Source organism: Natator depressus, chromosome 1 (genome assembly GCF_965152275.1).
Source record: "Natator depressus isolate rNatDep1 chromosome 1, rNatDep2.hap1, whole genome shotgun sequence".
Taxonomy (NCBI): Eukaryota; Metazoa; Chordata; order Testudines; family Cheloniidae; genus Natator; species Natator depressus.
Genome location: NC_134234.1, coordinates 5,544,837 through 5,572,304, shown reverse-complemented (window position 1 = coordinate 5,572,304; position 27,468 = coordinate 5,544,837). Strand labels below are relative to the sequence as shown.

Sequence of the window (27,468 nt, the reverse complement as noted above, 5' to 3'; positions counted from 1 at the left end):
CGGAGGAGAGAGTCCCCGACCACCACCACCCGCCTCCTTCTCTTGGGAGTGGTGGTCGTGGAACCCCCAACCTCAGGACATCGCATCTCATGCCTTCCAACCAGCGGAGTCTCCTTCTGCTTTCTCCCCCCAGACGTGTCGTCTGGTCCACTCTCCGCAATGGTACCTGTGGAGAGAACATGAAAGCGGTTAGTTACCTGTGTCTGCATTGCTGGAACCCGGACATTCCCCCTTCTTCTTCTGGAGGTCACATGTTGCCAAGCTTCTTCACTGGCCTCTTGGCTCCGCTGTGCAACCTGCTCTAAATCTTTAGAGCTTTGCGCCCGTAGAAGCATATCCTGACTTTTGTCCAGGAAATCCTCAGATTCTCGTATGCAACGCAGGGTCGTTATCTGTTGCTCCAGACCTTCAATCTTCTCTTCCAATATGGAGACCAGCTTGCACTTTGTACAGACAAAGTTGCTTCTGTCCTGTGCAAGAAAGACAAACATTGCACATCCAGTGCAGGTCACAACAGCTGAACGCCCCCCTTCCATATCACTTTCCTCCTATGAGCTTCCTCAGAGAAGTTGACAAAATGTAAGCCTCACTGGGCTCTCTCCAGGTGAACTCCCAGGGAAACTCCTGCTGTGTGCTGCTCTGCTGTCCCCCGCTGCTCAGCTGGTTTGCGAAGCTCTGGCTATTTTTAAACAGCCAGGCTTCCCTGAAACAAACAAACAGACAGCCCCAAGGCCCGCCCCCTGCAGGCTACCAGCCAATCAGGCACTCGCTCAGTCTCTCACACTGCCCTCCCAGCAAACACACACACACTCGGATACTTACTCAGCAAACAAGCATTCGGATACTCACCAATCCCAGGCAAACTCCTGCTGTGTGCTGCTCTGCTGTCCCCCGCTGCTCAGCTGGTTCGCTGCCGCTCAGCTGGTTCGCAAAGCTCTGGCTATTTTTAGACAGCCAGGCTTCTTCTTCATCACCCAGCTGACTGGTCACTGGGGCAAGGTGGGTTGCTGGAGAACGGTGTGGCAGGCTGATAAGTTGTCTGGAGTGTCCCTTGGGGTGTAGTTGGGGCCTTGGGTTGCCCCTTGTAGTAGGGTGTGGTGTGAGGGTGTCCCTTATGGTATCCACTCAAACTGCAACCAGGGTTGTTTCTCTCTCCTCCCTCCACCCGTTTTGTTCCTGTTTGCCCCACCTCTCTGGCAGTCTGGGACTGCTCGTACTGATTAGCATAAGAAGTAAGACTTCCTCCTTAGTCTATTTTCTTATCCCATAAACACTGTTTTATATCCTCCTTGGACATATTCAGGAATTGCTCCTGTATCATCAAATCCCGCATTCTTCCAAAGGTAGTTACATCCTGTCCTTTGAGCCATTTATCAAACAGATCTCTTATCTGGTTTACATAAGCCACATTACTTAGTCCAGGCCCTCTCTTAAGGGTTTGAAATTTTACTCTAAGTTTCAGGTATAACTTGTGCTGTAACCTGATACCTTTGTCACTGATAGCTGTTCCCAGCCTATAGAAAAATCCTTTTGTTAAAACCACTAACACCTCTGCCTCCAGGCAAAGGGACAGAAAAAAACTCTAACTGCTTTCAGTAGAAAAAAAAAAACAACCTCTTCAGGTCTGTGCTTTTGGTTAAAATGATCTCAGGTTCAAAATGATCCCACTTTTGCCACCATGTCAAGGTTCCCTCCCCACCCTGAACTGTGGCGTACAGATGTGGGTACCCATATGAAAGACTCCCTAAGCTTATTTTTACCAGCTTAGGTTAAAAACTTTCCGAAGGCAAAAACGTTGCCTTGTTCTTGAACAGTATGCGGCCACCACCCAGTGATTTAGACAAAGAACAGGGAAAGGACCACTTGGAGTCTGTATTTCCCCAAAATATCCCCCCAAGGCCTTACACCCCATTTCCTGGGGAGGCTTGAGAATAAACAAGTTGAGTACAAACCAGCCTTGGATTTTTAAGACCCGAAAAAACCAATCAGATTCTTAAAAGCAGAAATGTATTAGAAGAACAGAAAAAGATAAGAGAACAACTCTGTAAGATCAGAATGGAGGATAATCTCACAGGCAGTCAGATTCAAAATATAGAGAATCCCTCGAGGCAAAACCTTAAGTTACAAAAAGACACAAAAACAGGAATACACATTCCCTCCAGCACAGCAAATTTATAAGCCAAAACAAAGAAAACCGAACATATTTTCTAGCTAGATTACTTACTAACTTTACAAGAGTTGGAGAGCTTGCATCCTTGATCTGTTCCAGGCAAAGGTATCACACAGACAGACAAAACCTTTTCCACCTCCTCCAGATTTAAAAGTATCTTGTCTCCTCATTGGTCATTTTGGGTCAGGTGCCATTGGGGTTACCTTAGCTTCTTAACCTTTTACAGGTGAAAGGATTTTGCCTCTGGCCAGGAGGGATTTTATAGCACTGTATACAGAAAGGTGGTTACTCTTCCCTTTATATTAATCAATTTTGGAGGATTGGGCCAAAAGAAATCTGATGAAGTTCAACAAGGACAAGTGCAGAGTCCTGCACTTAGGACGGAAGAATCCAATGCATTGCTACAGACTAGGGACTGAATGGCTTGGCAGCAGTTCTTCAGAAAAGGACCTGGGGCGACAGTGGATGAGAAGCTGGATATGAGTCAACAGTGTGCCCTTGTTGCCAAGAAGGCCAATGGCATTTTGGGATGTATAAGTAGGGGCATTGCCAGCAGATCGAGGGATGTGATCTTTCCCCTCTATTTGACACTGGTGAGGCCTCATCTGGAGTACTGTGTCCAGTTTTGGGCCCCACACTACAAGAAGGATGTGGATAAATTGGAGAGAGTCCAGCGAAGGGCAACAAAAATGATTAGGGGTCTGGAACACATGAGTTATGAGGAGAGGCTGAGGGAACTGGGATTGTTTAGTCTTCAGACGAGAAGAATGAGGGGGGATTTGATAGCTGCTTTCAACTACCTGAAAGGGGGTTCCAAAGAGGATGGCTCTAGACTGTTCTCAGTGGTAGCAGCTGACAGAACAAGGAGTAATGGTCTCAAGTTTCAGTGGGGGAGATTTAGGTTGGATATTAGGAAAAACTTTTTCACGAGGAGGTTGGTGAAACACTGGAATGCGTTCCCTAGGGAGGTGGTAGAATCTCCTTCCTTGGAAGTTTTTAAGTCAGGCTTGACAAAGCCCTGTCTGGGATGATTTAGTTGGGGCTTGGTCCTGCTTAGAGCAGGGGTTTGGACTAGATGACCTCCTGAGGTCCCTTCCAACCCTGATATTCTATGATTCTATGACACAGCTAAAGCTACAACTCCCTGGGCTACTTCCCCATGGCCTTCCCCCGCAGTATTTTCTTTATCCTCACCACAGGATCTTTCTTCTAAAGCCTGATCATGCTTGTACAACCAGATGTTTCACAACAAGAATGGGCCACACACTGGCTATATTCTGCTCTCACATTCTATCTTCACTGGGTCACTCCAGATTGACACTGGCCTCTCTGAGAGCAAAATCAGGGGCCCTGTGTTTTGAAATTCCCAACTTTCATTCCCGGTATCAGAACACCACATGAACTGGGGGTTTCCTTCAGAAACTTTAATCACCCTAACAGAATAGCACTCTGTGCAGCTGGACCCAAAGCCATGATTTTCACAGCCGGGAGCCAAAAGTTAAACATTCAGGGTGAATCTGGTCCCCTTTGAGATCAAAGGCCAAATTCCCAACAGATCCAGGAGTTTCCCCTAAATCCACATGTAGTGACTTAAATAAATGCCCTGATTTACATCAGCCATGAGCCTCAAGTGACTTCATCTTGAGTCATCCTGTGGCCTCTTAGGACGGGTGAGATTGTTTGGACCCAAGAAGAAGTGACAGGAGAGCATGTCTTGTAAAGTCTCAGGGGAAAGGTTATGATCTGCTGAAAGTCATGTCTCTATCCATACATGTGTATCATTAATGAATATGAAGTTATGAGAATTGTGCTGTATGGTGGTCACTAAAACATGCTTTAAGTTGGGGAATCAGCTAGATATTAGCTCTCCAGAGGCAACAGCAAGGAAAGTAACCAATGCCAGGGCAGGGTGTCAAACAACCCATCAACAGCGATTGTTCAGTAAGGAAGCTCCAATGTAATGATTCATGTGCATGAAGCCCCTCAAAGGGAATTGCTCAACCTTGCTTGGAGAGACTCAGGAAAGCCCTCCAGACATGCCCGTACTTGTGCTCCCCAAGCACATGGACTGAGGCTATAAAACAGACAGATGGGCACATCTGGGCCTTTCTCCTGCCCCCACTGAGAAGAAGACAAGACTCCAACAGGGGAGATTGTCCCAGGTTTAAGGAACAAACCTGTATATTAAGGACTGCAATATCCAGTGGGGTGAGAAAAATGCTTAATCTAGATGTTGCCCAGTCTAGTAGGGTTGAGTTTAGGCTGCATGCTTATATTTTATTTTATTTTATTTTATTTTGTTAACCACTCTGACTTTTTGTCTATCACTGAATATCACTTAAAATCTATCTTTGTAGTTAATAAATTTGTTTCTTTATTCTACCTGAAGCAGTGCGTTTGGTTTGAAGTGTGACAGAGACTCCCGTTGGGATAACAAGCCTGGGATATCTCAATTGCTTTGTTAAATTGACAAACTCATATAAACTTGCAGTGTCCAGTGGGCATAACTGGACACTGCAAGACAGAGGTTCCTAGGGTGTGTCTGGGACCGAAGATATTGGCTAGTGTCATTCACTTGCACAATCCAAGGAGCAGCTTACATGCCAGAGGCTGTGCATGAACAGCCCAGGAGTGGGGGTTCTCACAGCTGAGCAGGGTAAGGCTGGCTCCCAGAGTCAAGGACTGGAGTGACCTTGCAGATCACCGGTCCAGATAACACCAGAGGATCGTCACAGGAGCACAGAGAGGCGTGCTACTGAAATTTATTTGTTCTTTGTGATTTTTGGTCCAAGGCCAGTGTTGGGACCTTTTCTGGTACAGAGTGTGTTTGGGGAGTTTCAGGGTCTCTTTGCCTTGGCAAGCCTCAGAACTGCATTTTGGGTGTCACAACCTTTATTCAGTTTTGTTTCCAGTTCTTGTTGTTGTTATGTAACTTCAGGCATTTCACTGGTAGAAATAAACATTGATATTTTTGTGACACTATACCCCATATTGTTCACAGTGATATTATTGTGATATGATTAAATGATAATTATGATACAGGTTATGCAAGATGGGTCATGTAAGATGTCATTGGAAAAGTTATGACTTTCTGAACATGATTATCCTATTTGTATGCATGTATGGCTTTTGTCTGAAGTTCTGAATATGACTATGTATCTGTATTTCAAGTGAAGTTACAGCTGGGTAACACCCACTAGGCAAAATGGTTTCAGTCTAGACAGCTGGTTGGGAAGGGCCTATTCAGGGCAATGAGCTATTAGGGAAAACAATAGGCCTTAGGAGAAACTTATCTCCTACCTGATGAGCCTTCCTGAGAACCCTTCAGACAACCTATATGTAATGGATGCTATGACTCTACAAGGCCATGTGACCAGGCCACATAACTTTGGACTCCACCTTGGGGAGTCTGTACTTTTCCCACAGACTGGTTTGGGAACTGAGTTTTGAAACAAAGGTTTTCCACCCTATGCTAAAGCTATATAAGGCAGGGAGTGATATCATCAGTGGTTCTTCGCTTCCCACTCAAGAGGACTCCTAGACATAGGCGGCGAGTTATATGGGCTCGTGGAGCCCTGGCACCAGGAATATTCAGAGCCGGGGGCCCTGCTCCAGCAATATTTGGAGCTGCATCTCTCCCCCAGCCCTGCCTGAAGGGGGCCCCGGCCCACCCCCGCCAACCCCCCTACCGATGCGACCCCCTGGCCTCCGTAGCCCTGGAGTGCCTTGCACCCCTCCCCGAAGCGTTCCTTCTTTGGGAAGGAAAGCTTGCCTGCCTGCTTGCAGGTGCAGCTGTTATCTATGGGAACAAGAGATCCCAGCAGCAGTTTGAGGCAGGCAGCTGACTGCTGAACTGGGGTAGATGGAAGGGGAGGAAGCACCCATATGCTTGGAAGCCCTCTTCCCCCCCCCACCAGGAGAAGATGCCTAGGGGGCTTCTGGGAGACCTGATCATCCTGAGGAGAACATCACTCACCTGAGCAGCTGCTGGGGCTTCGGTGAGCATTTGATCCTGTGATCTGCCCCTCTCCCCCCATACACTCCACAGCCACCACTCCTGCCCCACACTGGGCAAGGGGCAGCGCCATCTCCCACCCGCAGTGAGGCTAGGGTGAAGGGCAGCAGGCTGCAGCAGGGGAGGAAGGAAGCCACATGTGATGGCAGTCCCCTCCCCCCTCCAGCACCCACCCACCCATCGCAGAGGAGACAAGGTGGGGGGGCTTCCTGAACCTGAGCAGCTGGGGCTTTGGTGAATTTTGTGACACCCTGCTCTCCCCTCACCCCGCAGCCACCACTTCTGCCCCACACTGGGCAATGGGCAGCCCCATCCCCAGTGAGGCTACGGACAGGGGCAGCAGCATGGGAGGCCACACATAATGGCAGCCCCCACCCCTATACCCACCATAGGGGAGGTGAGGGAGCTGCCCCTTGCCCAGTGTGGGGCCCTAGAGACGCATGCAGAGTGAGTGTGCTGGGGGGGGAAGAGGAGGGGTCCCTCACCCGGAGCTCACTGCTGCCGGTGGGGCGGGGGGGAAGTCCTCTCTGACCCTAGCCCTGGGGCAGCCAGTCTGCACCCCAAGCTCCTCGTCCCCGCCCCACTCCAGAGCCTGCACCCCCAGCACCCCAACCCTGAGTCCCAGCCTTGAGCCCCATCCTCAGTGTGAACCGCTCATCCCCAGCCCCACCCCAGAGCCCTCACCTGCGGGGAAAACACACGCAACTTAAATTTGGCGATCATTTTGGGGTATGATCATGTTTAGCACAATACTTGATTATTTTACACCCTTTAAAGTATATAATTGGTTGTATACACGTGTTATGAAGTGGGAATGTTCTTAATGTTTTCTCTGAATACTGTGTGGGTGCCTCAGTTTCCTCTATGCACTTCTTAAGAATCTAGGTGGTGGGATAAGGGGGTGTGATTGTTGCAGAGCCCTAGAGGGCAGGTGTGATGCTGTCTACAGATAGAATGGCTGACACTCTGTCTCCTGGCAACTGATGGCCTGGGCCCCGCCCCTGGAAGGTGCTAACTGAAAGTGTTGGAGAACAAAGAGATCAGGTGGCCTCTTTGTCCAGAAAAGACACAAAAAGGTCAGAGGAGGGGCCGAAGGCAGTGTCAAATTGGGGCTGGCTGGGGAAACGGGGAGAGGCCCAGAAGCTGGGTCTGGGCTCCCCACCCCCCAAGTTGGAGCTGACTGAGGGGTCCTGTTTTCTGAACCTACAACAAGCTCTGTTTTATACTGTGTTCCTTCTGTTTTACCAGCTGCCCGAGAGTCACGTCTGACAGTGGAGTTGGGGTGCAGGGCCCTCTGGCTTCCCCCAGAGCCCCGCTTGGGTGGACGCGCTGCAGGAGGTTCACGGTGTGGCAGACAGCAGCACACTGGCTCTCTAGGGCTCTAGAACAATCACACACCCTTATCCCACCACCTAGATCCTTAAGAAATTCATAGGGGAAACTGAGGCACACACACAGTATTCAGAGGAAACATTAAGAACATTCCCACTTCGTCACAACAGTTACGACAAATGTATAATATATTGAAGCAGGCAAGTGCTGCTTCTGACTTTCCACTTTTAATTGACCCTTGAAATCTTCTGGCGCCGGCGAGTTGTAGCTTCATTTTATCCCAGCAACAAATTCTTGATCTGTAGGACCACTAACAATCAACAACCCTAATCCTATATTTGTTTTAATTTTAGAAAGTATTTGCTATTGAGGGTTGTTGATCAAAGAGTGCTTGGTTGTTTCCATATTCAAAAGAGTATTAATAACGTTGATATTCTTAGTTAAATATTTTTTCTTACGATAGTGATATTGTGCAATAAAGAGAAATTGTTAAACACTTACGGTTTCCAGTCCATTTTTACATTATTTAATAAAATATATATTGGCTTACAGGGTGGGTGGGCAAGTGGGGAAAGAGGGGGACCATTCTGGGCACCACCAAAAATTATACAAACCTGCCGCCCCTGCTCCTAGATAGTTAATAATTAAAAAGCATTTACTGTACTATTTGTTATAAAGCGTGTAACCCCCCTCTCTCTGCTTCTCTCCCTTCATAGGCAACGTGAGCATTTCTTAGTTGTATCAACACATCGACCACTTCATGGCAGCTTTCAACCTCACCCCCTCTGACCCTTCAACATTCCTCCTAACGGGCATTCCAGGCCTGGAAGCTGCTCACATTTGGATTTCCATCCCTTTCTCCATGTTCTACATTATCGGACTGTTGGGAAATGTCACGCTTCTGTCTGTTGTAGGCAAAGAGCAGACCCTGCACAAGCCAATGTACCTGCTGCTCTCCATGCTGGCGCTTACAGACATCGCCACACCTACCTTCATCATGCCAAAGGCACTGTGTATATTTTGGTTCAATTTGAAAGACATTACTGTGGCTGGATGCCTCACCTAGATGTTCTTCCTCCACATGGTTTCTGTTATGCACTCATCCACCCTCGTGACAAAGGCCTTCGATCGCTACGTCACCATATGTAACCCTCTGAGATATGGCACCATCCTTAGCAATGCACAAATAGCTGAGCTAGGGCTTGTAGGTTTGATAAGAGCTGTTCTCTTCATTCTGCCCCTACCCCTGCTCCTGAGTCAGCAGCCATTCTGTGCAAATCGCATTATCCCCCACACACAATGTGAGCACATAGATGTGGTGAAGATGGCGTGTGAGGACATCACAGTCTCCAGGATCTATGGCTTGGTGCTAATGTTTGTAGTTATGGGGTTTGACCTGACGCTCATTGCCCTGTCCTACATTCTGATCATCAGGGCCATCCTCAGAATCTCATCTAAGAAAGCCCACCAAAAAGCCCTCAACACATGCACAGTCCACATCTGTGTGATGCTAACATATTACACCCCGGGCCTCTTCTCCAACCTGACACATCGGTTCGGTCAAGGCATCACTCCCCACATTCACATCATCTTGGCTGACCTCTGTCTCCTCCTCCCTCCCATGCTCAACCCTATCATTTATGGGGTCAAAACCAAAGAGCTTTGTGACAAAATAAGTAAATACACCTGCAGAAGGTGATCACCTGGGGCCACTGACTTTAAACCTGTGTGGCAAGACAGGAAAAGCATATCTCCTGGTTAATCCAGGGTACCCAGTCCCAGTTTGGTTGAGCTCAGCATTGTGGAAGTTCACAGTCAGAGAAGTTCCTCCCAACCAATATCTTATCACTCCATCACCAAGCACTGCTGTCTCCATTGCTGAGTTTCATCTCTCTGACCATCACCTGACCTCTTTCATTGTCACCCATCAGCCTCCAAGCTCACACACCCTGTTACTCAGTCTTTCCATGACTCTAAGGCAGGGGTCCCCAACGCGGTGCCTGGGGGTGCAATGGCGCCCGCCAAGGCAGTTGTGTCCGCCCGCAGGACACTGCACCGCCGAAATGCCACCGCCGAGAGCAGCCACCAAAGAACTGCCCATGTTGCCATTTCTCGGCGGTATTTCGGCAGTGATGCTGCTTCTGTGACGCTTCTTGCCACTGCAGCTTCTTGGTGGCATTTTGGCGACGGGGTGTCTGGTGCCCATCAAAGTCTTCTGGGAATGGGAATATGCTATTCCCAAAGAAAGGTTGGGGACCACTGCTCTAAGGCCTACACTACTGCAGTAAGTTGGCCTACTCTACACAACTCCAGCTATGTGAATAACCGTAGCTGGAGTTGACATACCTTAGGTCAAGTTACTGTGAGGTCTACACTGTGAGGGGGGTGCTGGGAAAAAATCTCCTATCGACTTACCTTACTTTTCTCTTTGTGGGTAGAGTTGACTACAGACTACAGAGGTTGACTACAGAGCGATCTGCAGTCAATTTGGCGGGTCTCAGAGAGTCGATCCCAGCTGTAGTGTAGACCTACCCTAAGACTACCTTAAGATGATGTAACATTTTCATGAAAAGTGGTTTTCTATTAGTCCCTGTGTGGTCAGGGGTCTTCTTCAGTTTTATGAACAGAAACAACACTTTCAGATAGCCAAACAAAAAACAAAAGAAACGGCAATGCTGAACTTCTTTATCATATGTAGAGTGATCCGGTGAGCAAAATTTACCTGATTTTTCTATTTTGAATACATCAGGAAACCTGGAGGATAATCCTAATATTTCATTTGGGAAGTCCTAATACAGGAGAACTGCAGTAGCAATTAAGGACATTCTACTAGAGCTTGTTTGTGAGAGTTTCCTGTGCTATTTTATTATGGGGTTAGAGCAGTAAATCTGACATAGGTTCAAGAGGCCAAATAAACAATTTCATAAGAAATGAAAGCTTGGTTAAGCAATTGACTACACAATTGATCAACAGACTGTATCAATCACTCCTTTGTCTCACATTCAATATTACGACACAATGAAGGCACCCACAGAAATAATTCTTCTGAGCAAAAATGCTGATGAAGTCTATGAGACTCCAGTGTTAAACAAATTAATGGAAAATTTTAGTTTTGTTTTTCTCATTGTGCTCCAAATAAAGATTCTGGAAATGGTAAATGCTGGTTCCAAACCTCTACAGTTCAAAGACACCCACCTATACAAAACAGCAGTATTACTTCCAAAATCCACTGAACTTGTATCTACATTTCAAATTGAGTTAAATGAAACCAAACATTCAGCAAGTAAATTATCAGGAAAATGGGGAAGAGAAATCAAGTCTGAAGAGAAGTGCTTGAGAAAGGCAAAAACGCAGGGGAGCAGCTCATTTTGTGGTCACCAGGGCGGAGAGCAGACCTGCTACAGGCAGCTCCAGCGGAGATGAGCTGAGGGAAGGCAGAATCTCCCCCTGAACAATTGCCCAAATGTCCCTCCATGAGGGAAGGGAGGGCCTGCTGCAGGGACAGCCTGAGAGGGAAGCATTCATCTCTCATATGAATGCTGGACTTGATGGATCCCCTTTATTTGTTGTTTGGACTACTCCATCAGGGGAGAGCCCTGGGACTGAGCTGACCCTGGGAGGTTGGGCCATACAACAGGAAGAGGCAGTTGCTGCCCGAGAAGACAGGAGAAAGACCTTGTTACATGCAACCACAATTACCTTGATAACTTTTGCTCAATCACCTGAAATTTCCTGGTAGGGAGGGAAATCTCACCCCAGAACGAAACCTGCTTCCTGACAGGTTATCACTGGAAGGTAGCTAATGTGATGCCAATTTTTAAAAAGGGCTCCGGAGGTGATCCCGGCAATTACAGGCCGGTAAGCCTAACTTCAGTACTGCACAAACTGGTTGAAACTCTAGAAAGAACAAAATTGTCAGGCACATAGATAAACACAATTTTTTGGGGAATAGTCAACATGGTTTTTGTAAAGAGAAAATTATGCCTCACCAATCTACTAGAATTCTTTGAGTCAGACCTCAAAAAATCATAAGATTTGCTTAAAAGCCTCAAAAATAGGTACACTGGGGTTGAAAATGTCTTCTGGGTTCTAGGCCATTAAGTTGCACCTGTGTCATGTTTTCAAGGTTCCCTCTGTAACCAGAAGGCTGAGAACCAATGTGTTCTTTACAGCTGAGATTCTCACTTAATCCCAGGACTCCAGGAGCTGGGGTTTTGAGAAAAAACATCAAATATCATGAGACTTGAGATCCAATCATGAGAGATAGCAACACTGTTATGTTGGCAGAGTTGCTCACTGACTGTAGTGCAGGGTGATTGCTGGGGCTGGGGGAGACTGTGTGCTTGTGAACTGTGTAAATAATATGTTCTGAAGCACAAACAGCATGTGTTGGATGACTGTGATGAAGTTGAATGAAGTGGCTAAGAAGCATGAGTACCAACCTCAGGGCAGACTGCTAAGGAGAAGGGCACACGTCCCAAAGTGGTTGTGACTCTATACTTTGATTTCATCAACCAACTATCAGTGTGAACCCCTCAAGCACTACAACAGCCTTACCATGGAGTCAAAGACAGTCACCTGGGTTCTCTCTGTCTTGCCATCCTTTGTAAGGTAAGCCTGCCTTAGTGATAAATGGTCCCTTACACCAAAAATCACAATATTCAGGTTACTCCCAGTCCCAAAGGACCAGTCACTTACCCCAAATGCACCTCAGATCTCACACCAAAGACACCGCTACAATAAATTAAAGATTTATTAACCAAGAAAAAGAAGAGAGTTATTTACAAGTTTAGAGCAGGTAAACATACACACAGCAATGAGTTACAGTCTTAGGTTTCAAAAGGAGATAGAAGCTGCTGTAATATGCAAGCTTTGTGTGTCCATTAAGGCTAACTCACGCTAAGCAGCTGGGGATTCCTTGCTTATGCTTAGAAATCTTTGCCCTCTCAGAATCCAAACAGCACAAAGAGAGGCAGTTCCTTCTCAGCAGAGATTTTTAGTCCTTTCCCCCTGAGTTCAAGCTGATGGGATGAGGCCAACTGTGCGTTTCCTCTTCATGGGTGTGGGAGGGAGCAATCAACAAAGTCTTTTGTCCTCTGATGTTCCACCGTGGCTTGTCTGGTATCTCTGGGCCTTCTCTTTTTGGGCAGGAGATGACACCTCTTGGGGATAGCTAGTATCTCACACTTAGGAAAACTTCTCCCCTGATTATGGGGGTTTCCAGTTTCATAGCAAACAATTTTATAGTTAAAGAGCACTTAAATATTATATTTAACATGGGGTACAGATGTCACCAATAATGCAGGGAGTAACTTAAAAACATTTCTTAAAGTGTGAACACTAAACACATTTTTATATATCTAATACCTATTTTAACAATACCAACACACAGGTGAGCCAGACTGGTTTTCAGCTATGCATTTGGCAGTGTTCAGTGAGGTCTAGGGGCCTTGGCATGAGCTGGCAACTGGCTTGCCAACATCACAGCATGCTTGGATTTAAATGAGTTTATTGGGGCAGCCAGGAGGACACTTCCCCCTGGTGTTTCCATTGGAAGCTGGTTTTTTGAGCTGTTTTTATATGTAAATCATAAGGCAGTATCTCCAAGTCATCTTAGCATTGTGACAAAGTTTCTCCTCTGCCTTGGTGGGTTCTGTGTTTATTGGCAGATTTGCTTACCTCAGAGATTCATGGCAGCCCTCAGTTTGGCCACTTTTGCTAGTGGCTCAAACCTTCTGTCCACTCAGCTAACCTCATCACTGGCCAGCATGGAGGAAACAGAGAAGAATCCCTGCAGTCTCTGTGTCCCACCTAGTGGGTCAGGGACAGGCCAGATCCCTTTCAAATTTAGTCCTTCCCTTCTGGTGTTTCTCACAGACCAGGTCAACTCCTCCTGTATCTGATCAGGAGTTGGGGGGATGGGGGAAACCCAAGCCCACCCTCTACACCGGGTTCCAGCCCAGGGCCCTGTGGATAGTAGCTGTCTACAAAGTTCCCTGTATCAGCTACGTGACAGCTACAACTCCCTGATCTACTTCCCCATGGCCTTCCCCCAGCACCTTCTTTATCCTCACTGCAGGATCTTCCTCCTGAAGCCTGATCACACTTGAACTCTTCAGTCCTCCAGCAGCATGCCTTCTCACTCGCTGCTCTTTGCACACTTCCCTACTAACTAACAGGAGGTCCTTTTTAAACCGGGTGTCCAGATTATCCTGCCTGCCATAATTGATTCTAGAAAGTTCTTAATTGGCTCCAGGTGTCTTGATTAGCTTGTCTGTCTTAATTGGTTCTAGCAGGTTCCTGATTGCTCTAGGGCAACCCCTGCTCTGGTCACTCATGGAACAGAAAACTGTTCATCCAGTGGCCAGTATATTTGCCTTCTACCAGACTCCTGTATCTGTCATTCATTAGTTGTCCGCCATAATTATTTGGTGTTCCAGGTCCTGTGGACCCCCCTCTTAGGCTGGGGGGGGATCTCTTAGCAGTGGGCGGGTTTTGCCCACCCACTTCCTGGATCCCAATAAGACCAGACTCCTGTACCCCACTCGTCTGGGTCTGTCACAGCATATATAGTGGGTCCCAGAGAGTTGGAGGATTCCAGGCAGGGGTGGAGATAGGTCTGCTGTCCACTTTGGGGCGGCTTGTGTGGAGGGTTACAACCCCTCTGCAGTCCCTACTAAATTGCTTTTATAAACTGAAAAATAAATTAATAGTACTCACCTCAGTGGATATTCGTTATTTCCTGATTTTACATGCAGAGTTAACATTCAGACCAACAGATTGATGTGACTGGTGTGTATTTATCCAAGGATGCAACTTCAGCCACAGGGGGCAGGGTAGTTGCAGGGGATTAGTGTTGTGTTAATAGAACTGTTTGCCTCTTCATTCAGCACAACCGGTTATAAAGCACAGAGTAAATGCTGAGCCAGTTACCATTTAAGTAAACTGATGTAATTCCGGTCATTTCATTTTGAGTACAAAGCTGATTTGACCAGCATATTTATTTGTTCGAATTCTCCATATGTAAAGTTTAATGCTGTAGAGCTAGTTTTGGAATGAGCCTTCCCACCAGAATGCTGAACTATCCTGTGGCCATTAATATTGCAGCATTGGTAAAGACAATGCCTCTCCTAATACCCACGCAAAATCCATCCAAAAGGTGGCCATAAATTATCTTCCTGTCCAGCCAATCTGCTCTTCAAGGAATTTCCTCTACAGTTACAAAACAGTGGATTTTGGCAGAACTCTCCCCATGGAACATGTTCAACCACACACACAGAGATCATTTGTACCGGAGGTATTGGACACGGAACTTGTATGTACTATTGAACTACGACAGTTTAGATTTCGTTTCTTTAAAATGCTTGTGAACAAAATAGGCATCCCCTCTCAACAGTCTTCATCCTCTGCCTCCCAGGTCCAAACCTCCAAAGGAAGCTCTACACAACAAAGGAACAACTAGCACGCTGAACTGGTCTCTGAGCTAAGGCAGGAGGAGAGCCACTGGGACAGAAAAGAAATTTAGAAATAAAACAAGAGCAAGTTCCATGTCTGTTGGGCACCATGGAGAATCCAAAGTGCTTCAGCCACAGAAATGACCTAGGAGAGTTGGAATTCTCTGATATGATCACACCAGGATGTTGGACTAGATGACTTTCTGAGGTCTCGTCCAACCCTAATCTTCTACGATTCTATGATTTACAAAGCAATTTCCCTCCAAAACATGTGGTTTAGGGTGCGCACAACAGCTCAGTGAAAATGCCAGCTCTTGGCAGACTAAGGTGAACAAAGGAAATCAAGTGTGTGGAGTGGATGGGAGCTCTGGCTTCATTGAACTGGTCTTCTCTGATGTTCTAATGCTCTGAATTAAGCTAAAAGCCAGGCCTTTATCATAGGACACATGGAGAGAGAGTTCCCGCCCCCCGCCACCCCATTGTAGACAGGACCTCTCCTACAAGGAAGCGGCAACTCTGTAATCAGAGCCAAAGTATGCAGAACTCTTCCCTCATATCAAACATCATTATGGTTCCTTCTCAACATGCTAAATTAAGGTATATTTCCATCCAATTCAGCCCACTGGATTTCAGTGGAAAGGGGTGGCCAAAAGGCAGCCAACTAGCCAGCTACAGAGTTCTACAGTGCAGCCCTCAGCCAGCATTATCATGCCTATGGAGGGGTTCAGCCCATGGAGAGAGGTCCCAGCATGCAACACTCTGTTTAGCCTTCGTACGCACATCAAGCTGGAGAAGTGCATGATGGGTTTGCTTGTCTCCAGGGACCAAATGTGTGTCAGAGATGAGGGCAGCTGCATTGCCTCCATGTCATGGGTTGGTGGATGGCGGCCCGGGCTGCTCTCACTTTCCTTTCATTGGCTGGTTCCTAGGGGCCCCCTGTCACTGCGAGGCTGGTTTCACTGCTTCGCACATTTGCATGGTCAAGTATATTTATCGTACAGGGCATGCCCTCCGCCCAGGTGGCGCTCATCTTGCACCAGCGCACCCACATCTGCCTCTCCTCTCCGGGCAGGTTCTGTGATGCAGAAACCAGGACACAGACAAGGATTTGAAACAGGCCCTAGCTGAGATGACAGGGGGAGGCCTTAAAGGGGCAGCACCAGTATGTTGTTGTGCAGGCTTTCCCTTAGACACTGGAAGGAAGCCAGCTCGACATGGGAGCCGTAGGCGCCGTCACACTGGGCGCAGTGGTAGGGGCGCTGGTGGACATGGGTGCGCTGGTGCAAGGTGAGCGCTGCCTGGAGGGTGAAGCTCTTGCCACAGTTGGTGCAGACAAAGACGCTCTCTGCCGTGTGGCTGAGATGGTGCTCCACCAGGGTGACGTGCCGCCCAAAGCTCTAGCTGGAGTGGGTGCGGATGAAGGTGCGCTCTGCTGCTTGGCTTTGCTCGTGCTCGCCCAGGGACGTCACATCTCCAAACCGCCACCTACAGTCAGCGCAGGTCAATGCCAGTTCCCCCACGGAGCTCCTTATCTGGAAGGCCCTGGCACTGCAGTTCCCAAGGGCCCTGGTACACTCAGCAGGAGCATCCTGCCCACTCCCTGGATGGCTTCCAGGGGCCAGAGGGCTTTTGTAGGGTTTCCTTGCCAGTACACAAGGGGCCTCCAGCTCCTTGGTATGGTTCTTTCCTGTCCCTTCTTCCTTAATGGCTTTTGCAGCCCAGTCACCCTGTTAAAGGGCTTATTCCTTCACCCTCTCACTTCCCTGGTCCTTGTCGCATGAACAGAGAGCAAATATACCCAAAGTCTGAAGGTGCAAACAATTCAATGCTTATTGGGATGAACTTCCAGCAAGCTTAAATCCAAGTTCCTTTTTCATTATTTTCGAATCCCAACTTTCTTCCTGTTTGCTCCTAATTTATATAGTAATATTCTCAACTATACCTTAACCAATCATGTTACTGAAATTTACCTAAGCAATCCTAACATATAGTAACATAATTCTCTCACCAATTATATCCCACTGCTCTAATTAACTTACACCTAGCTAAATTAATTATACAACAGTCAGAAACAATTAGAGTACCAGACAGATTAACAATGGAAAAGTGGGGGCCATAAAGATAAAACATACAGAAATGGGGGTTTCACAACTACAACTATTGAGAAGTGATTTCTTGCCAGACAGGATGCTATCAAACTAAGTTTTCTTTAACCATCTTTATCTGGTGGTGATAGACATTATCAGGACAGGATTGTATTCCTAACAGCCCAATAGCACCTTCTTTCAATGTGACTAGGTTGGAATGTGAAGAGGTGACCTGTCGCTTCCCAGCTTATGGCTGCCTCTGCTGCTTAGGCAAAGGCCTTAGCCTAAGCACAGGGCCTCAGACTGTCACAGTAAGAGAAGGACCTTACACCGGCAGACAGTGATTTTGATTCTTTCTTTTATACCTCTACAACTAGCTAAATGCTAAACATATACCTAAATTATTAAAGTATAGGAGTAGTAATACCTCAATAGCACTCATCACCATGCATTTTTTCACAGGTTTCCATGCCCCGTTTGGGGCTTTTGTCCCACCTTCCCACCCTGTTTCTGTTGGCACCGAAGTTTGGCGCCATCGGCCATTTTGAAAAAAAAAATTGTGCGCTTTTGAATGGGGGAAGTGTTGTGCTTGGATACATGGAGAGCAGTTTAAAGTTTGGGTAAGGTTTATTGAAAAAAGGGGATTGTGTAAGGAGAGCTGTTGTTAAAGGGCAGGTTATTAAAGAAAAGAGATGATGGGATGCTATAAAAGCATAGAAAATGTGATACACTGAGAGACGTTTGGGTAAGGTATATTGAAAAACCTAAAAAGGCAATAAAAGCCAGGTTTAAAAATGAAAATTTAGGAAGCACATGATCAACAAGTGAATAAGAAAGCATTAAATAATATTAAAGACCTGTTGAGTAAGCACACGGACAAATGCTGGCTAAAAAACCATTAAAAGCTATAAAAAGGCAATTTAGGAAGCACATGATAAAAAAGTGAATCAAAAAGCACTCAGTATCAGGGAAGATTAAAAGAAAGAACAAAGGAAAGGTAGAGAGCACACGGTTAATCAAAAAGAGAGGGAGAGATTTTTTACCTTGTCTGTTTTTCTGTAAAATGAGGCAGCTTAGAAAATTTCAGATTTCTTATTCCCGCCTTTGGATTGGGCCAACCAGAGGTTGTTTTACAACGGTGTTATAGAGCTTATTTTTCTGAACCAATTGTATAGGCCCAAGTGCCCCCCCCGTAACTGCCTTAGGCTTATCTAAAGAAACAGACCCTCAGCATTTTACCCACCATGTAGTTTTTTAGAAGGGGGTTTTCATAAAAGTTAAAACCATACTCTTTTAGTAACAAACAATTTTTAAAAGTTTTTTTCTAGGTTTTAGGCTAGCACTGGTTATTTTTTTTTGGTAAGCCCAATATAAAACAATAAGCCTTTGGAGCTGATAGCTGTGATTAGAAAGAAGAAGGTTGCTTTTTTACCTGCTTTTTAACAAACACAGGTTAGTTACATTAAGTTTTGTAATGGAATAAAGCTCTGCTTTATATTGACTTGAAAAGACACAGCCTTTTATTTACAGGGGTGTTTCAATAAAATAGAGCAGGCAGAGTTACCCCTGGTTTCTAGTAACAGTCAGTTTATATTTCCCTTATTTTGTTAACCCCTGGATCAGAGAGAAGAAGTTTGTTTCTCTTTTCACTTTTTAACAAAGAGAGGTGAAAGTCTTCAAAATGAATAAACCCTTGAAAAGATACACTCCTTTATTTAGTCCCATTGGCATATGTGTTTTAATAAGCGGTAAGCCTGCAGAAACAGTTCAGGAATTAAAAACACAAAAAAGTTTTAGACTAACATGGTCAGTAAGAACAATGTGAAAAAAGAAGCCACTGTGATCAGAAATAAGAAAGCCCAAGGCCTGCTTTTAAAACAAAATAATACCAAAGACTTGTACTAAAAAGAACAGTAACTTTAACTGTAAATAAGCTTCCTATACAAAATACAAACTTTTTAACCATTAAAGCTAAATAATGTAGCCCAGGATTCCTGCCTTTGGTGTTTTTTGTTTTTGTTTTTTTAGAGGCTGCTTGCTCTGCTCTTATCTAAACCAACGGGACCCTGTAACAAAAGGTGACCAGCACACACTATAAACAATTTAAACATGTGTTTATTTGTAAAGTAATGCCTAAAATTCCCTCTTTTCTAACATATTAAATAAACATTTAAAAGAAAAACCCACCTAAAGACACAAGCCTTTACTTACAGGGGTGTTTCAATAAAAAAGCATCCCAGGGCCTAAACCCTGACCAAGAAAAAGTTTTTCCCCAATGTTTTTAGTGAGAACAATTTGAAACAGCCTTTTGAAGGTACGGATTAGAAAAGAAGATGAGCTCTTTGGAAAACAATGCTATCTGAAGACACAATTTTTCATTTAACCCCTTTGGCATAGGTGTTTCAACAACATGTGAATCTGCAGAAACAATGCAGGGTTAAAAACATAGAAAACCTGTTTATAAAATTAATGTATAGTGATAAAAAAGTTTTCCCCTATGTTGTAGACTAACATGTGTCATTTTTTAGTAAGAACATTCTGAAACATGCTTTTTTAACAAAAACAGGGTCTGTGAGTCAGTGGATCAGAGATAAGAAGGCCAGGACATAACAAGAAAGCCCTAGGCCTGCTTTTAAAACAAAATGATACCAAATCCTTGTTGAAATAAACATTTTCTTTTGTTATGTGAAGAAGACAATGCTTTGTAACTAAGCTTATTAACAAGGTAAAATAAAAAAAGAAATTACCTCAGGGTTAAAACCACAGCCAGTTAGTTTATAAAAGTAATTTGTTAAAGTTTTTAACAAATAGAGGTGAAAGGCTTCTAAAGGGATAAACACTTTAAAAGACAAGCTGTATGAAGACACTGTCCTTCATTTAACGTGTTTGCATATGTTTCAATACAAAAAGAGCATGCAGAAGCACCCCAGGTCTAAACACTGACTAAGAAAAGGTTTTTAAAAGCTTTTCCCTCTGGGGATTTTAGTGAGAACAAATTGCAACAGCCTTTTGAAGGTAGTGGATTAGAAAAGAAGAAGACCCCTTTGAAGAAACAACCCAGGGTTAAAAAACACAGAAATCCTATTTATAAAAGTAAGGTATAGTGATAAAAATGTTTCCCCCCTCTGTTTGAGATGAGCACTGCTCATTTTTTTAGTAAGGACAGTTTGAAACAGCATGCTGTTAGCAACAACAGCCTCTGTAAACCAGTGGATCAGAGATAAGAAGGCTGCTTCTTCACCTGCTTTTTAACAAATACGAGTGAAAGTTCTATTCAGTTTTGTAAAGGAATAAACACTTTAAAAGACAAACCAATATGAAGACAGAGCCCTTTATTTAACATTTTCACATGTTTTGTTTCAATTAAATAAAATGAGATACAGAAAGCAGCCAGAGTGAAAACCATCGAACCTTAGTAACAGCGAGTTTCTATTCCCCTTATTCTATAACCCAGTGGAATAGAGAGAAGTTTATTTCCTCCCCGCTTTTTAATGGTCACAGTTTCCCTCCGTTCTGAGGGTATCTGGGAGGCATCTGGCCCTGAGGCCCTCTGGGGTAATTCCAGTGCAATGAACTGTAATCTGTTGGGGTTCTTCGGGCAGTTGGCTCATTATATTTAAAACATTGCCCAGCTGACGGGTTACTGGGGTTAGGTGGGTTGTGGAGAATGGTGTGGCAGGATGATAAGGGGTCTGCAGTATTCCTTGGGGTGTAGCTGGGGCCTTGGGCTGCCCCCCGTAGTACGGTGTGTTCTGAGGGTGTCCTTTATGGCATCCTCTCCAACTGCAACCAGGGTTGTTTCTCTCTCCTCCCACCATCCTTTTGTTCCGGTTTGCCCCACCTCTCTGGTGGTCTGGGACTGCTCTTATTGATCAGAATAAGAAGCAAGACTTCCTGCTGAGTCTATTTTCTTATCCCATAAACACTGTTTTATATCCTCCTTGGACATATTCAGGAATTGCTCCTGTATCATCAAATCCCGCATTCTTCCAAAGGTAGTTACATCCTGTCCTTTGAGCCATTTATCAAACAGATCTGTCATCTGATTTACATAAGCTACATTACTTAGTCCAGGCCCTCTCTTTAGGGTTCGAAATTATACTCTGTAAGTTTCAGGTGTAACTTGAAATTGCTTTGAAACCACATCCTTGAATTTATTATCATCAGAAGACTCCTCAATAGGCATTGTATTGAATATGTCCAGAGCTCTTCCAGTCAATTTTGTGACCTATGTGGTCATCTTGTGAGCTTCAGGAATTTGATGGAGTGTGCACAGTCTCTCAAAGGTGAGAAAATATTCAGCAATATCACTGGATTCATCATATTGTGGACATAGTCGCTCCCATTTGTGGATTGTTGGGGAAGGATTGTTAGGGTTATATGGTATATTCTGCTGAGCTTTTGCTTTCTCTATCTCCAGTGCATACTTCCTCTCTTTTTACCTCTCTTCCATTGCTTTTTCTTTTGCCTCCATTTCTTTTTCCTTTGCCTCCATAGCTTGCCTGTGGGTAGCCTCCTGGGCTTTCTCTGCCTCCATAGCTCTCCGGTGGGCAGCCTCTTTGGGCTTTTTCTGCCTCTTTCGCTGCCTCCATTTCCTTTTCTTTGGCTTCCAGTATGGCTAACTCCAGCCTCTGTTTGGTCTTGCTTTCTGTCATCCTAGCCCCTCTGTTTTTATCCTAGTGATTCCTGAGAGATAGAAAGAAAGAAAAATAACAACGTGGCTTGTAAAATTTTGCTATTCTGTAACCTGATACCTTATGTCTCTGATAGCTGTTCTCAGGTAACAGAAAAATCCTTTGTTATGGAGATGCTCTCTCCCCAGGCAAAGAGACAGAAGAAACTCTAACTGCTTTCAGCTTAAACCTGCTTCCAAGCAGCCCAAAGGAAAATGATATATCTTTTTAAAATCCTACTGTGCTTCTGGTCCAAAAGGATCTCTGGTTCAAATGATCCCACCACTACCACCATGTCAAGGTTCCTTCCCCACTCTAACCTTTAGGGTACACATGTGGGGACCTGGATGAAAGACCCCCTAAGCCTATTCTTACCAGCTTAGGTTAAAAACTTCCCCAAGGAACAAACTTTGACTTGTACTTGAACAGTATGCTGCCACCACCAAGCGTTTTAAACAAAGAACAGGGAAAAAGACCACTTGGAGACATCTTCCCCAAAATATCCCCCCCCCGCCCCCCAGCCCCACACCCCCTTTCCTGGGGAAGGTTTGATAATAATACTCACCATTTCGTACAGGTGAACACATAGCCAAACCTCTGGATCTTAAGAACAATGAGAAATCAATTAGGTTCTTAAAAGAAGAATTATATTTAAAGAAAAGGTAAAAGAACCACCTCTGTAGAATCAGGATGGTAAATACTTTACAGGGTAATCAGATTCAAAACATAGAGAAAAACCGTAAGTTACAGAAAGATACAAAAACAGGAATATACATTCCATTCAGCACAGCTTATTTTACAAGCCATTAAACAAAAGAAAATCTAATGCTTTTTCTAGCTAGATTACTTACTAACTTTACAGGAATTGTAAGGCTGCATTCCTGTTCTGTTCCCAGCAAAAGCATCACACAGACAGACAGAACCCTTTGTCCGTCCCGCCCCCTCCAGATTTGAAAGAATCTTGTCCCCTCATTGGCCATTTTGGGTCAGTTGCCAGCGGGGTTACCTTAGCTTCTTAAGCCTTTACAGGTGAAAGGGTTTTGCCTCTGGCCAGGAGGGATTTTATAGCACTGTATACAGAAAGGTGGTTACCCTTCCCTTTATATTTGTGACATATCTGTATATATGTATAGTATGTATGTTTACATACAACACCACGTTATACCCAAGCATAATCATGTTTTTCCAATCTGGTGTTGTCGTCTGGCCCTTTTACTTTGGTGCCGCAGAGAGCAAAACTTTTATTAGGGCAATTAGAGTTATCACCTGTATCATCCCTACGAGTAGCCTGAGTGTTTTGAAATACTGGGATAGGCATTGTTACAGTGTGTTTCACAGTGCTATGTGTATGAGACGTGAAACAGACATTGGGAGTAGTGACATTACAAAAGAGGTCTTTCTTTATGAACGTCTTCTAATTAGTTATTACACAGTACTGTCCATTCATGTTAAAGTTTACTCTCACAGCTGGTTGATGCCCTCTGGTAAAATTTACTGGGCAGGAAACAGGAATGTCTAGTTTCTTTGGTCCAGGGGTTGCATTGTTCTGTGATACACCAGTAGCAGATGTAGATCCAGTTTTTTCTTATGGATGCTGTCTTCCAGAGAGCCTACTGAATGGACAGTCACCAATTTATCGAATATTGCTGTGTCAGGATGTAGTGTTGGTACCCAGACACTGAGAAGGATTGTTTTGAATAACATGGGCCTCCGTTAGGATGCAGTGTCACTAACGCAAATTATGACTGGTACTAACAGGGAAATTGTTTCCCCTTTTTGTAGGTATGATGTAACATATTTTTTACCACTTTTTCCCCTTCCCTTCATGTTGTTTGCTGCTATTTGCTTCTTGATTTTTACCTGTGTGTTGGTTAAAGAGTTTAGCAATATTATGCACATGGTAAATGACTCACAGCAATAATACAATAGAGCAATAGTGCAGTCATACAGCATTAATACAGTTGCTATTTCGAAGTATCCAAGTTTAATTTAACTGTGGTGATTTTTAGCTGATTGCCACCTTAATTCTCCATATATGGTAGACTGAGGTTTATTTGACAAATCTCTTTTTTATAAAGCACTTCATTTTCCTTTTCTTGATGTTGGGATAGTCCAAACAGCAAATAAAGGGGATCCATCAAGTCCAGCATTCAGATGAGAGGTGAATGCTTCCCTCTCAGGGCATCCCTGCGGCAAGCCCTCCCTTCCCTCAGAGAGGGGCATTTGGGCAGTTGTTCAGGGAGAAATCCTGCCTTCCCTCAGCTGAACTCCCTTGGAGCTGCTGGTAGCTGTTCTCCTTTCCTCTCTGGCCTGCCACAAAATGAGCTGCTCCCCTGACTTTTTGCCCTTCTCAAGGACTTCTCTTCAAACTGGATTTGTCTGACCCATTTTCCTGATCATTTACCTGCTGAACGTTTGGCTCCTTTCAACTCAACTAGAAATGTAGCTACAAGTTCAGTGGCTTTGGATAGTAACACTGCTGCTTTTTACTGTAGGTCTGTGTCTTTGGATTGTGGCAGTTTTCAAACAGAATTTTCCATTTTCACAATCTTTCTTTGAGGCACAGTGAGAAAAACTAAACTAAATTTTTCCAATAATTTCTTGAAAGCTGAAGGTTCATAAACATCAGCGGCCTTTTTTGTTCAGGAGAATTATTTCTGTGGGTGCCTTCATTGTGTCTAAAATCGGAGAGGAAGCAGTGAGCTCAAAGAGGGAGATGGAGCAAATTGATTCTTCCCCTCTATTCAGCACTGGAGTATTGCGTCCCATTTTTGGGCCCCCTACTACAGAAAGGATGTGGACAAATTGGAGAGAGTCCAGCAGAGGGCAATGAAAATGATGAGGGGGCTGGGGCACATGAAATATGAGGAGAGGCTGAGTGAACTGGTATTATTTAGTCTGCAGAAAAGAAGAGTGAGGGGGGATTTGGTAGAAGTCTTCAAATACCTAATGGGTGGTTTCAAAAGGGATGGAGCTCGGCTGTTCTCAGTGGTGTCAGATGGCAGAACAAGGAGCAATGGTCTCAAGTTGCAGTGGGGGAGGTCTAGGGTGGATAGTAAGAAAAAATATTTCCCTAGGAGGGTGGTGATACTCTGGAATGGGTTACCTAGGGAGGTGGTTTAATCTCCAAAATGAGAGGTTTTTAAGGCCCAGCTTGACAAAGCCCTGGCTGGGATGATTTAGTTGGGGTTGGTAATGCTTTGAGCAGGGGGTTCGACTACATGACCTCCTGAGGTCGCTTCCAACTCTAATCTTGTACGAATCTAGGATTCATTCTGGTTGCTGGTCAATTTTCTAGTCAAGTCCTTGAAGAAGCTTTCATTGTTTATGAAATCTGTTCAAGAGGCCAAACACAAAATATCAGTTTTAATCCTCTAACCCCATAAGAATAGTACAGGTGGGGGGAAAGGTTTTATATTATAACAATCTCTGGGAAGCCATCTCATGCAATGATGTTATATTCCCCTTACACAGAAAGAGTGCTCCCTGAAGTTACACATTTCAGCTTTTATCAGTTAAATGAAGATTTCACAAGTTACACATCTTGTTACACATCACTAAAATCCAACCCATCCGTTTGTCCGAGTTCCCGAATGTAAGTGGGGAACCATTGTGGCGAATTTTCTGGCTTCTGCAATACCCCAGGGGAATTGGCTAATGAAAAGCTTGGAGTCACCACTCACATTCCCTTTACCACAAGGCCTGCCTAACCTCAAGCACTCCCCTTCCACTCTCCTGTGTGGCAGAGTCCTCGTAATGGCGACACAGCTGGTCCTAGGTTTCTTGCGTAGCTGAAACCCCAGTCTCATCGTGGTCACTTAGTACGGGAGCTAGGATGTCCCCACTTGGGTTACTCCCTTCACACCAGATGCTTCCCTGACCCCCTAATGACTGCATTAAATTCAAACCTAATATAATTTAGAAAACACCAACTAGAAGAAAAATAAGGAAAAAATGGGAAAGATTCAAGGAAATAAGGAACCCCACTTGTTGGGGATGGGGACATAACAAACCACCATCTCTGGGATGTTAGGAAAGTTCACAGTCTGTTCCTCATTCGTCCCAGGCCTCCTGCCCAGGCTCTGCTTGTGCTGCGGTGATACCCTGGGTCAACCACTTGGTCTGGCAGTGGCCACACACCTTCAGACTCTAAGTGGCAGGACCTTTCTCCCCAGCAGCTACCCTCCCTTCAGAGCCTTCAAGGACCTGAAGTCTGGTGACATCTCCCTGTGTTGAGCCCTCTGCCCAGGGCCCCACCTTGCCCTTCCCATTGTGCTTGGCTGTCATGTTACTTGTAGCATGGCTGACATACAATAGAATAGCTACATTGGCTCTGAACCCGAAGCTCCCCGCTGTAGTTCAGCCTTCTCTCCCTGTTGGCGCACCTGGTCTGTTCCAATCCAGCCCTGACTTCTTGTCTCCTCCAGCTGCAGGTCCCCAGCGCTGCCTCAGCCTTGCTGTTCTGCCTCCAGCCTCGTTCTGGCTCTTCTGGCTCAGTGCTGCTTCCCTGGCTCTGGCCGAGCTCTGCCTCCGGGGCTGCTTCTCTGGCCCTTGTGCTTCCGGATGCTTCTCCTGTGCGTCCAGTTCAGCTTGAGGTGCTGCTCAGGTTTGACAGAATTCTACTGCATTAAGAGCCCCAAATCACTTCAAAAGTAATCTAAATGTAGCTGAAATCAACTTAAATGTATTTCTTGAAACAAAGGGTTGTTTGTTTTTTTTTTATTACCAGCAGGACTTTGTCCACATTAGCAACAAAGCCATGAGATGACAATCAAATTCAAAATTAAAACCCCACTACTGGTCCTTTTATCCAGACTGAGGGTTGGCAGGTGTTTAAAAAAAAAAACAGCCTGTAACGGTGTAAAATAGCCAAAAGGAGCCCAAAACATATGTAGTGTAAAAACAGCAAGACCATTATATTATTATTTTTTTCTAAATACATTCATCGAAGGTTGTCAATGTCCATATTTTGATTTGAATTAGTTTGTTACTGTTAATCTCTGAAAGGCAACATTTCATCCTCGCTCCCCTCACTGGAAGAAGAAGAATGCCTCTGCTGCTGGCCATACGTATCAGCAGTGACCAGTGTGAATATTTCTTTTGGTGGTGCAAACGCTTCACAACAGATTTTCTTGTTGCATGCATGCCCTAACATGACAAATCTTTTCTTAAAGTTCCTCTTGTTGGACAGTTTTGTTTGTATCAAGTTAATCTAAGAAAACAGTCTTTCAAAAACAGCATTACTAAAAGGCAGCAACAGCAATGAAAGAGCAAACAAGTCAAGTTCACTAAAACCTTTGTCCCCAGTGGCATCCATGTGTTTGAGACCTTCAACACAAAACTGTTCTCCATGGTTGTTCTGAGTAAGAGGCCAGTGAACCGTAGGCAAAACTCTCCACTGCTGCTCCAACTGTCCAAGGTCTCCATGAAACAATGGCAAAATGAGAAATCGACCAATATAGGTCATGAAGGACTTACTACTGCAAGAGATTCAATCATAGAATCATAGAAGATTAGGGTTGGAAGAGACCTTAGGAGGTCTTCTAGTCCAATCCCCTGCTCAAAGCAGGACCAACACCAACTAAATCATCCCAGTCAGGGCTTTGTCAAGCTGGCCTTAAAAACTTCGAAGGATGCAGATTCCACCCCCTCCCTAATCACCTGGACATTTGATGGCAGTCTCTGTTTCAACTCTTTCACAAAGTCCAAGATGAAATCTCAACACCTACATTTGATG

The 27,468-nt window shown here is 44.9% G+C and overlaps 1 pseudogene; it reads left to right on the top strand.

Annotated features, from left to right (window-relative positions):
* The first annotated feature begins 8,277 nt into the window (after positions 1-8,277).
* On the top strand, positions 8,278-9,216 carry LOC141978660 (olfactory receptor 52E2-like; annotated as a pseudogene).
* The last annotated feature ends 18,252 nt before the right edge of the window (positions 9,217-27,468 follow it).